Below are 13,025 nucleotides of genomic sequence, written 5' to 3'. Positions count from 1 at the left end.
CCTTGGGTTGCTTGGACATTCACCAGTGGTGAAACGAAAACCTGCTGGGAGTGGAGAACAAGATGAATTCAAGATTCGCCTGAATGAATGAAACATTCTGTAGTGTAGATTGCAATGGTTTCTGAGGTTTGTATTGTCTGAACTGGAAAAAGAAGAACTCACCAGTGTTGAGTCGCTAGACCGTGAACAGCACGGGTTCGAGTGTGAATAGACCGCTGAAAACCATCATTGCGTTACTTGAACATTCAGCAGTGGTGCAATGAAAACCTGCCGGGAGTGGAGATTCAGATGAATTCCAGATTCGCAGTGAATGAATGGAACATTCTCTAGTGGTGATTCCAATGATTTCTGAAGGCTGGGTTTTGTGGACACGAAAATGTAGAGCTGAACAGGGTGGAATGGATAGCCAAATGAACAGCACGTCTCGTAGTAAGAACAGGCCACTGAAAACCAGCTTTGGCTTAATTGGACATTCACAAGTGGTGTAACGAAAACCTGACGGGAGTTGAGAATTAGATGAATTTCAGATTTGCCGTCAATGAATGGAACATTCTGTGGAGGAGATACCAATTGTTTCTGAAGTTTGGGTTATGTGGACAGGAAAATGGAGCTGAAGAGGGTTGAGTGGATAGCAAATTGAACAGCACGGCTGAGAGTATGAGCAGGCCACTTAAAACCAGCATTGGCTTACTTGGATATTTACCAGTGGTGTCACGAAAACCTGCCGGGAGTGGAGATTCAGATGAATTCCAGATTCGCTGTGAATGAATGGAACATTCTGTAGTGGAGATAACAATGATTTCTCCAGTCTCTGTGGTGTGGACAGGAAAATGTAGAGCTGGCCAGGGTTGAGTGGATAGCCAATTGAACAGCACCACTGCGCTTGTGAAGAAAACACTTAAAACATTGGGTTACTTGGACATTCAACAGTGGTGTAACGAAAACCTGCCGGGAGTGGAGGTTCAGAGGAATTCCAGATTCGCAGTGAATGAATGGAACATTCTCTAGTGGAGATTCCAACGATTTCTGAAGGCTGGGTCGTGTGGAAGGAAAATCAAGAACTAATCAGGATTTAGTGGAAAGCCAATTGTATAGCATGGCTGCGAGTGTGAACATGCAGCTGAAAACCAGCATTGGGTTACTTGGACATTCATCAGTGGTGTAAGGAAAACCTGCATGGAGTGGAGAGTCAGTTGAATTCCACATTCGCAGTGAATGAATGGAACATTCTGTAGAGGAGATTCCAATGATTTCTGAAGCCTGTGTTGTGTGGACAGGAAAATGAAGAGCTGACCAGGCTTGAATCGATAGCCAAGTAAACAGCAGGGCTGCGAATATGAACAGGCCGCTGAAAACCAGCATTGGGTTACTTGGACATTCAACAGTGGTGTAATGAAAACCTGCGTGGAGTTGAGAGTCAGATGAATTCCAGATTCGCAGTGAATGAATGGAACATTCTGTAGTGGAGATAACAAAGATTTCTGAAGGCTGGTAGTGTGGTGGGACAATGAAGAGCTGAACAGGGTGGAGTGAATTGTCAATTAAACAGCACGGCTGCGAGTATGAACAGGCCTCTGAAAACCAGCATTGGCTTACTTGGACATTCACAAGTGGTGTAATGTTAACCAGGCGGGAGTGGAGAATCAGATAAACTCCAGACTCGCAGTGAATGAATGGAACATTCTGTAGTGGAGATTGCAATGATTTCTGAAATCTGGATTGTGGGGACACGAAAATGAAGAGCTGACCAGTGTTGAGTGGATAGCCTGTAAAAAGCCTCGGCTTCGAATGTGAACAGACCACTGAAAACCAGTATTGCATTACTTCGACTTTCAGCAGTGGTGTAACGAAAGCCTGCGTGGAGTGCAGATTCAGATGAATTCCAGATTCCCAGTGAATGAATGGAACATCCTGTAGTGGAGATTACAATGATTTCTGAAGGCTGGGTTGTGTGCACAGGAAAATGAGGAGCAAAACAGGTTGAGTGGATAGCCAATTGAACAGCACGACTGCGAACATGAACAGGCCTCTGAAAACCAGCATTGTTTTACTTGGACATTCACAAGTGGTGTAAGATAAATCTGCAGGTAGTGGAGATTCAGTTGAATTCCAGATTCGCAGTGAATGAATGGAACATTCTGTACTGGAGATTGCAATGATTTCTCAAGTCTGGATTGTTTGGACATGAAAATGAAGAGCTGACCACAGTTGTGTGGATACCCAGTAAAAAGCAGGGCTTAGAGTGTGAACAGACCGCTGAAAACCAGCATTGTGTTACTTGGACATTCATAAGTGGTGTAATGAAAGCCTACCTGGAGTGCAGATTCAGATGAATTCCAGATTGGCAGTGAATGAATGGAACATTCTGTACTGGCGATTCCAATGATTTCTGAAGTCTGATATTGTGGAAAAGAAAATGAAAGGCTGACCAGGTTTGAGTGGATAGACAATTGAACAGCACACTGCGAGTGTGAAAAGGCGGCTGAAAACCAGCATTGGATTACTTGGTCATTCACCAGTGCTGTAATGAAAACCTGCCTGGAGCGGAGAGTCAGATGAATTGTAGAATCGCAGTGAATGAATGGAACAGTCTGTAGTGGAGAGCCCAATGATTTCTGAAGGCTGGTTTGTGTGGAGAGGAAAATGAAGAGCTGACCAATATTGAGTGGATAGCCCATTGAACAGCACTTCTGCGAGTTGAACATGCCTCTGAAAACCAGTATTGAGTTACTTGGACATTCACCAGTGGCATAACGAAAACCTGCCAGGAGTGGAGGTTCAGATGAATTCCAGATTCGCAGTGAATGAATGGAACATTCTCTAGTGGTGATTCCAATGATTTCTGAAGGCTGGGTTTTGTGGACACGAAAATGTAGAGCTGAACAGGGTGGAGTGGATAGCCAAATGAACAGCACGTCTCTTAGTATGAACAGGCCACTGAAAACCAGCATTGGCTTACTTGGACATTCACAAGTGGTGTAACGATAACCCGCCGGGAGTTGAGAGTCAGATGAATTTAAGATTCGCAGTGAATGAACGGAACATTCTGTGGAGGAGATACCAATTATTTCTGAAGGTTGGGTTATGAGGACAGGAAAATGTAGAGCTGAATAGGGTTGGGTGGATAGCAAATTGAACAGCACGGCTGAGTGTGTTAGCAGGCGGCTTAAAACCAGCATTGTCTTCCTTGGACATTTACCAGTGGTGTCACGAAAACCTTCCAGGAGTGGAGACTCTGATGAATTCCAGATTCGCGTGATTGAATGGAACATTCTGTAGTGGTGATTGCCAACATTTAGGAATCTGGATAGTCTGGACAGGATATTGAAGAGCTGACCGATATTGAGTGGATAGCCAATGAACAGCACGGTTTCGAGTGTGAACAGACCACTAAGAAGCAGCATTGCATTACTTGGACATTCATCAGTGGTGTAACGAAAGCCTTCCTGGAATGCAGATTCAGAGTATTTCCAGATTCACAGTGAATGAATGGAAATTTCTGTAGTAGAGATTCCAATGATTTCTGAACGCTGGGTTGTGTGGACAGGAAAATGAAGAGCTGACTAGGTTTGACTGGATTGCCAATTGAACAGCAAGGCTGTGAGTGTGAACAGCCGCTGAAAACCAGCATTGGATTACCTGGTCATTCACCAGTGTTGTTAGGAAAATCTGCCTGGTGTGGAGAGTCAGAGGAATTCCAGATTCGCAGGGAACGAATGGAACATTCTGAAGTGGAGATAAGAATGATTTCTGAAGGCTCGGTGTGTGGAAGGAAAATCAAGAGCTAACCAGCGTTCACTGGATAGCCAATTGAACAGCACGGCTGCGAGTGTTAACACGCAGCTGAAACCAGCCTTGGGTTGCTTGGACATTCACCAGTGGTGAAACGAAAACCTGCTGGGAGTGGAGAACAAGATGAATTCAAGATTCGCCTGAATGAATGAAACATTCTGTAGTGTAGATTGCAATGGTTTCTGAGGTTTGTATTGTCTGAACTGGAAAAAGAAGAACTCACCAGTGTTGAGTCGCTAGACCGTGAACAGCACGGGTTCGAGTGTGAATAGACCGCTGAAAACCATCATTGCGTTACTTGAACATTCAGCAGTGGTGCAATGAAAACCTGCCGGGAGTGGAGATTCAGATGAATTCCAGATTCGCAGTGAATGAATGGAACATTCTCTAGTGGTGATTCCAATGATTTCTGAAGGCTGGGTTTTGTGGACACGAAAATGTAGAGCTGAACAGGGTGGAATGGATAGCCAAATGAACAGCACGTCTCGTAGTAAGAACAGGCCACTGAAAACCAGCTTTGGCTTAATTGGACATTCACAAGTGGTGTAACGAAAACCTGACGGGAGTTGAGAATTAGATGAATTTCAGATTTGCCGTCAATGAATGGAACATTCTGTGGAGGAGATACCAATTGTTTCTGAAGTTTGGGTTATGTGGACAGGAAAATGGAGCTGAAGAGGGTTGAGTGGATAGCAAATTGAACAGCACGGCTGAGAGTATGAGCAGGCCACTTAAAACCAGCATTGGCTTACTTGGATATTTACCAGTGGTGTCACGAAAACCTGCCGGGAGTGGAGATTCAGATGAATTCCAGATTCGCTGTGAATGAATGGAACATTCTGTAGTGGAGATAACAATGATTTCTCCAGTCTCTGTGGTGTGGACAGGAAAATGTAGAGCTGGCCAGGGTTGAGTGGATAGCCAATTGAACAGCACCACTGCGCTTGTGAAGAAAACACTTAAAACATTGGGTTACTTGGACATTCAACAGTGGTGTAACGAAAACCTGCCGGGAGTGGAGGTTCAGAGGAATTCCAGATTCGCAGTGAATGAATGGAACATTCTCTAGTGGAGATTCCAACGATTTCTGAAGGCTGGGTCGTGTGGAAGGAAAATCAAGAACTAATCAGGATTTAGTGGAAAGCCAATTGTATAGCATGGCTGCGAGTGTGAACATGCAGCTGAAAACCAGCATTGGGTTACTTGGACATTCATCAGTGGTGTAAGGAAAACCTGCATGGAGTGGAGAGTCAGTTGAATTCCACATTCGCAGTGAATGAATGGAACATTCTGTAGAGGAGATTCCAATGATTTCTGAAGCCTGTGTTGTGTGGACAGGAAAATGAAGAGCTGACCAGGCTTGAATCGATAGCCAAGTAAACAGCAGGGCTGCGAATATGAACAGGCCGCTGAAAACCAGCATTGGGTTACTTGGACATTCAACAGTGGTGTAATGAAAACCTGCGTGGAGTTGAGAGTCAGATGAATTCCAGATTCGCAGTGAATGAATGGAACATTCTGTAGTGGAGATAACAAAGATTTCTGAAGGCTGGTAGTGTGGTGGGACAATGAAGAGCTGAACAGGGTGGAGTGAATTGTCAATTAAACAGCACGGCTGCGAGTATGAACAGGCCTCTGAAAACCAGCATTGGCTTACTTGGACATTCACAAGTGGTGTAATGTTAACCAGGCGGGAGTGGAGAATCAGATAAACTCCAGACTCGCAGTGAATGAATGGAACATTCTGTAGTGGAGATTGCAATGATTTCTGAAATCTGGATTGTGGGGACACGAAAATGAAGAGCTGACCAGTGTTGAGTGGATAGCCTGTAAAAAGCCTCGGCTTCGAATGTGAACAGACCACTGAAAACCAGTATTGCATTACTTCGACTTTCAGCAGTGGTGTAACGAAAGCCTGCGTGGAGTGCAGATTCAGATGAATTCCAGATTCCCAGTGAATGAATGGAACATCCTGTAGTGGAGATTACAATGATTTCTGAAGGCTGGGTTGTGTGCACAGGAAAATGAGGAGCAAAACAGGTTGAGTGGATAGCCAATTGAACAGCACGACTGCGAACATGAACAGGCCTCTGAAAACCAGCATTGTTTTACTTGGACATTCACAAGTGGTGTAAGATAAATCTGCAGGTAGTGGAGATTCAGTTGAATTCCAGATTCGCAGTGAATGAATGGAACATTCTGTACTGGAGATTGCAATGATTTCTCAAGTCTGGATTGTTTGGACATGAAAATGAAGAGCTGACCACAGTTGTGTGGATACCCAGTAAAAAGCAGGGCTTAGAGTGTGAACAGACCGCTGAAAACCAGCATTGTGTTACTTGGACATTCATAAGTGGTGTAATGAAAGCCTACCTGGAGTGCAGATTCAGATGAATTCCAGATTGGCAGTGAATGAATGGAACATTCTGTACTGGCGATTCCAATGATTTCTGAAGTCTGATATTGTGGAAAAGAAAATGAAAGGCTGACCAGGTTTGAGTGGATAGACAATTGAACAGCACACTGCGAGTGTGAAAAGGCGGCTGAAAACCAGCATTGGATTACTTGGTCATTCACCAGTGCTGTAATGAAAACCTGCCTGGAGCGGAGAGTCAGATGAATTGCAGAATCGCAGTGAATGAATGGAACAGTCTGTAGTGGAGAGCCCAATGATTTCTGAAGGCTGGTTTGTGTGGAGAGGAAAATGAAGAGCTGACCAATATTGAGTGGATAGCCCATTGAACAGCACTTCTGCGAGTTGAACATGCCTCTGAAAACCAGTATTGAGTTACTTGGACATTCACCAGTGGCGTAACGAAAACCTGCCAGGAGTGGAGGTTCAGAGGAATTCCAGATTCGCAGTGAATGAATGGAACATTCTCTAGTGGTGATTCCAATGATTTCTGAAGGCTGGGTTTTGTGGACACGAAAATGTAGAGCTGAACAGGGTGGAGTGGATAGCCAAATGAACAGCACGTCTCTTAGTATGAACAGGCCACTGAAAACCAGCATTGGCTTACTTGGACATTCACAAGTGGTGTAACGATAACCCGCCGGGAGTTGAGAGTCAGATGAATTTAAGATTCGCAGTGAATGAACGGAACATTCTGTGGAGGAGATACCAATTATTTCTGAAGGTTGGGTTATGAGGACAGGAAAATGTAGAGCTGAATAGGGTTGGGTGGATAGCAAATTGAACAGCACGGCTGAGTGTGTTAGCAGGCGGCTTAAAACCAGCATTGTCTTCCTTGGACATTTACCAGTGGTGTCACGAAAACCTTCCAGGAGTGGAGACTCTGATGAATTCCAGATTCGCGTGATTGAATGGAACATTCTGTAGTGGTGATTGCCAACATTTAGGAATCTGGATAGTCTGGACAGGATATTGAAGAGCTGACCGATATTGAGTGGATAGCCAATGAACAGCACGGTTTCGAGTGTGAACAGACCACTAAGAAGCAGCATTGCATTACTTGGACATTCATCAGTGGTGTAACGAAAGCCTTCCTGGAATGCAGATTCAGAGTATTTCCAGATTCACAGTGAATGAATGGAAATTTCTGTAGTAGAGATTCCAATGATTTCTGAACGCTGGGTTGTGTGGACAGGAAAATGAAGAGCTGACTAGGTTTGACTGGATTGCCAATTGAACAGCAAGGCTGTGAGTGTGAACAGCCGCTGAAAACCAGCATTGGATTACCTGGTCATTCACCAGTGTTGTTAGGAAAATCTGCCTGGTGTGGAGAGTCAGAGGAATTCCAGATTCGCAGGGAACGAATGGAACACTCTGAAGTGGAGATAAGAATGATTTCTGAAGGCTCGGTGTGTGGAAGGAAAATCAAGAGCTAACCAGCGTTCACTGGATAGCCAATTGAACAGCACGGCTGCGAGTGTTAACACGCAGCTGAAACCAGCCTTGGGTTGCTTGGACATTCACCAGTGGTGAAACGAAAACCTGCTGGGAGTGGAGAACAAGATGAATTCAAGATTCGCCTGAATGAATGAAACATTCTGTAGTGTAGATTGCAATGGTTTCTGAGGTTTGTATTGTCTGAACTGGAAAAAGAAGAACTCACCAGTGTTGAGTCGCTAGACCGTGAACAGCACGGGTTCGAGTGTGAATAGACCGCTGAAAACCATCATTGCGTTACTTGAACATTCAGCAGTGGTGCAATGAAAACCTGCCGGGAGTGGAGATTCAGATGAATTCCAGATTCGCAGTGAATGAATGGAACATTCTCTAGTGGTGATTCCAATGATTTCTGAAGGCTGGGTTTTGTGGACACGAAAATGTAGAGCTGAACAGGGTGGAATGGATAGCCAAATGAACAGCACGTCTCGTAGTAAGAACAGGCCACTGAAAACCAGCTTTGGCTTAATTGGACATTCACAAGTGGTGTAACGAAAACCTGACGGGAGTTGAGAATTAGATGAATTTCAGATTTGCCGTCAATGAATGGAACATTCTGTGGAGGAGATACCAATTGTTTCTGAAGTTTGGGTTATGTGGACAGGAAAATGGAGCTGAAGAGGGTTGAGTGGATAGCAAATTGAACAGCACGGCTGAGAGTATGAGCAGGCCACTTAAAACCAGCATTGGCTTACTTGGATATTTACCAGTGGTGTCACGAAAACCTGCCGGGAGTGGAGATTCAGATGAATTCCAGATTCGCTGTGAATGAATGGAACATTCTGTAGTGGAGATAACAATGATTTCTCCAGTCTCTGTGGTGTGGACAGGAAAATGTAGAGCTGGCCAGGGTTGAGTGGATAGCCAATTGAACAGCACCACTGCGCTTGTGAAGAAAACACTTAAAACATTGGGTTACTTGGACATTCAACAGTGGTGTAACGAAAACCTGCCGGGAGTGGAGGTTCAGAGGAATTCCAGATTCGCAGTGAATGAATGGAACATTCTCTAGTGGAGATTCCAACGATTTCTGAAGGCTGGGTCGTGTGGAAGGAAAATCAAGAACTAATCAGGATTTAGTGGAAAGCCAATTGTATAGCATGGCTGCGAGTGTGAACATGCAGCTGAAAACCAGCATTGGGTTACTTGGACATTCATCAGTGGTGTAAGGAAAACCTGCATGGAGTGGAGAGTCAGTTGAATTCCACATTCGCAGTGAATGAATGGAACATTCTGTAGAGGAGATTCCAATGATTTCTGAAGCCTGTGTTGTGTGGACAGGAAAATGAAGAGCTGACCAGGCTTGAATCGATAGCCAAGTAAACAGCAGGGCTGCGAATATGAACAGGCCGCTGAAAACCAGCATTGGGTTACTTGGACATTCAACAGTGGTGTAATGAAAACCTGCGTGGAGTTGAGAGTCAGATGAATTCCAGATTCGCAGTGAATGAATGGAACATTCTGTAGTGGAGATAACAAAGATTTCTGAAGGCTGGTAGTGTGGTGGGACAATGAAGAGCTGAACAGGGTGGAGTGAATTGTCAATTAAACAGCACGGCTGCGAGTATGAACAGGCCTCTGAAAACCAGCATTGGCTTACTTGGACATTCACAAGTGGTGTAATGTTAACCAGGCGGGAGTGGAGAATCAGATAAACTCCAGACTCGCAGTGAATGAATGGAACATTCTGTAGTGGAGATTGCAATGATTTCTGAAATCTGGATTGTGGGGACACGAAAATGAAGAGCTGACCAGTGTTGAGTGGATAGCCTGTAAAAAGCCTCGGCTTCGAATGTGAACAGACCACTGAAAACCAGTATTGCATTACTTCGACTTTCAGCAGTGGTGTAACGAAAGCCTGCGTGGAGTGCAGATTCAGATGAATTCCAGATTCCCAGTGAATGAATGGAACATCCTGTAGTGGAGATTACAATGATTTCTGAAGGCTGGGTTGTGTGCACAGGAAAATGAGGAGCAAAACAGGTTGAGTGGATAGCCAATTGAACAGCACGACTGCGAACATGAACAGGCCTCTGAAAACCAGCATTGTTTTACTTGGACATTCACAAGTGGTGTAAGATAAATCTGCAGGTAGTGGAGATTCAGTTGAATTCCAGATTCGCAGTGAATGAATGGAACATTCTGTACTGGAGATTGCAATGATTTCTCAAGTCTGGATTGTTTGGACATGAAAATGAAGAGCTGACCACAGTTGTGTGGATACCCAGTAAAAAGCAGGGCTTAGAGTGTGAACAGACCGCTGAAAACCAGCATTGTGTTACTTGGACATTCATAAGTGGTGTAATGAAAGCCTACCTGGAGTGCAGATTCAGATGAATTCCAGATTGGCAGTGAATGAATGGAACATTCTGTACTGGCGATTCCAATGATTTCTGAAGTCTGATATTGTGGAAAAGAAAATGAAAGGCTGACCAGGTTTGAGTGGATAGACAATTGAACAGCACACTGCGAGTGTGAAAAGGCGGCTGAAAACCAGCATTGGATTACTTGGTCATTCACCAGTGCTGTAATGAAAACCTGCCTGGAGCGGAGAGTCAGATGAATTGCAGAATCGCAGTGAATGAATGGAACAGTCTGTAGTGGAGAGCCCAATGATTTCTGAAGGCTGGTTTGTGTGGAGAGGAAAATGAAGAGCTGACCAATATTGAGTGGATAGCCCATTGAACAGCACTTCTGCGAGTTGAACATGCCTCTGAAAACCAGTATTGAGTTACTTGGACATTCACCAGTGGCGTAACGAAAACCTGCCAGGAGTGGAGGTTCAGAGGAATTCCAGATTCGCAGTGAATGAATGGAACATTCTCTAGTGGTGATTCCAATGATTTCTGAAGGCTGGGTTTTGTGGACACGAAAATGTAGAGCTGAACAGGGTGGAGTGGATAGCCAAATGAACAGCACGTCTCTTAGTATGAACAGGCCACTGAAAACCAGCATTGGCTTACTTGGACATTCACAAGTGGTGTAACGATAACCCGCCGGGAGTTGAGAGTCAGATGAATTTAAGATTCGCAGTGAATGAACGGAACATTCTGTGGAGGAGATACCAATTATTTCTGAAGGTTGGGTTATGAGGACAGGAAAATGTAGAGCTGAATAGGGTTGGGTGGATAGCAAATTGAACAGCACGGCTGAGTGTGTTAGCAGGCGGCTTAAAACCAGCATTGTCTTCCTTGGACATTTACCAGTGGTGTCACGAAAACCTTCCAGGAGTGGAGACTCTGATGAATTCCAGATTCGCGTGATTGAATGGAACATTCTGTAGTGGTGATTGCCAACATTTAGGAATCTGGATAGTCTGGACAGGATATTGAAGAGCTGACCGATATTGAGTGGATAGCCAATGAACAGCACGGTTTCGAGTGTGAACAGACCACTAAGAAGCAGCATTGCATTACTTGGACATTCATCAGTGGTGTAACGAAAGCCTTCCTGGAATGCAGATTCAGAGTATTTCCAGATTCACAGTGAATGAATGGAAATTTCTGTAGTAGAGATTCCAATGATTTCTGAACGCTGGGTTGTGTGGACAGGAAAAGGAAGAGCTGACTAGGTTTGACTGGATTGCCAATTGAACAGCAAGGCTGTGAGTGTGAACAGCCGCTGAAAACCAGCATTGGATTACCTGGTCATTCACCAGTGTTGTTAGGAAAATCTGCCTGGTGTGGAGAGTCAGAGGAATTCCAGATTCGCAGGGAACGAATGGAACATTCTGAAGTGGAGATAAGAATGATTTCTGAAGGCTCGGTGTGTGGAAGGAAAATCAAGAGCTAACCAGCGTTCACTGGATAGCCAATTGAACAGCACGGCTGCGAGTGTTAACACGCAGCTGAAACCAGCCTTGGGTTGCTTGGACATTCACCAGTGGTGAAACGAAAACCTGCTGGGAGTGGAGAACAAGATGAATTCAAGATTCGCCTGAATGAATGAAACATTCTGTAGTGTAGATTGCAATGGTTTCTGAGGTTTGTATTGTCTGAACTGGAAAAAGAAGAACTCACCAGTGTTGAGTCGCTAGACCGTGAACAGCACGGGTTCGAGTGTGAATAGACCGCTGAAAACCATCATTGCGTTACTTGAACATTCAGCAGTGGTGCAATGAAAACCTGCCGGGAGTGGAGATTCAGATGAATTCCAGATTCGCAGTGAATGAATGGAACATTCTCTAGTGGTGATTCCAATGATTTCTGAAGGCTGGGTTTTGTGGACACGAAAATGTAGAGCTGAACAGGGTGGAATGGATAGCCAAATGAACAGCACGTCTCGTAGTAAGAACAGGCCACTGAAAACCAGCTTTGGCTTAATTGGACATTCACAAGTGGTGTAACGAAAACCTGACGGGAGTTGAGAATTAGATGAATTTCAGATTTGCCGTCAATGAATGGAACATTCTGTGGAGGAGATACCAATTGTTTCTGAAGTTTGGGTTATGTGGACAGGAAAATGGAGCTGAAGAGGGTTGAGTGGATAGCAAATTGAACAGCACGGCTGAGAGTATGAGCAGGCCACTTAAAACCAGCATTGGCTTACTTGGATATTTACCAGTGGTGTCACGAAAACCTGCCGGGAGTGGAGATTCAGATGAATTCCAGATTCGCTGTGAATGAATGGAACATTCTGTAGTGGAGATAACAATGATTTCTCCAGTCTCTGTGGTGTGGACAGGAAAATGTAGAGCTGGCCAGGGTTGAGTGGATAGCCAATTGAACAGCACCACTGCGCTTGTGAAGAAAACACTTAAAACATTGGGTTACTTGGACATTCAACAGTGGTGTAACGAAAACCTGCCGGGAGTGGAGGTTCAGAGGAATTCCAGATTCGCAGTGAATGAATGGAACATTCTCTAGTGGAGATTCCAACGATTTCTGAAGGCTGGGTCGTGTGGAAGGAAAATCAAGAACTAATCAGGATTTAGTGGAAAGCCAATTGTATAGCATGGCTGCGAGTGTGAACATGCAGCTGAAAACCAGCATTGGGTTACTTGGACATTCATCAGTGGTGTAAGGAAAACCTGCATGGAGTGGAGAGTCAGTTGAATTCCACATTCGCAGTGAATGAATGGAACATTCTGTAGAGGAGATTCCAATGATTTCTGAAGCCTGTGTTGTGTGGACAGGAAAATGAAGAGCTGACCAGGCTTGAATCGATAGCCAAGTAAACAGCAGGGCTGCGAATATGAACAGGCCGCTGAAAACCAGCATTGGGTTACTTGGACATTCAACAGTGGTGTAATGAAAACCTGCGTGGAGTTGAGAGTCAGATGAATTCCAGATTCGCAGTGAATGAATGGAACATTCTGTAGTGG

This window comes from Sorex fumeus, unplaced genomic scaffold (assembly GCF_029834395.1).
Source record: "Sorex fumeus unplaced genomic scaffold, SorFum_2.1 ptg000056l, whole genome shotgun sequence".
Classification (NCBI taxonomy): domain Eukaryota; kingdom Metazoa; phylum Chordata; class Mammalia; order Eulipotyphla; family Soricidae; genus Sorex; species Sorex fumeus.
Note: the sequence above shows the minus strand (reverse complement) of the source record.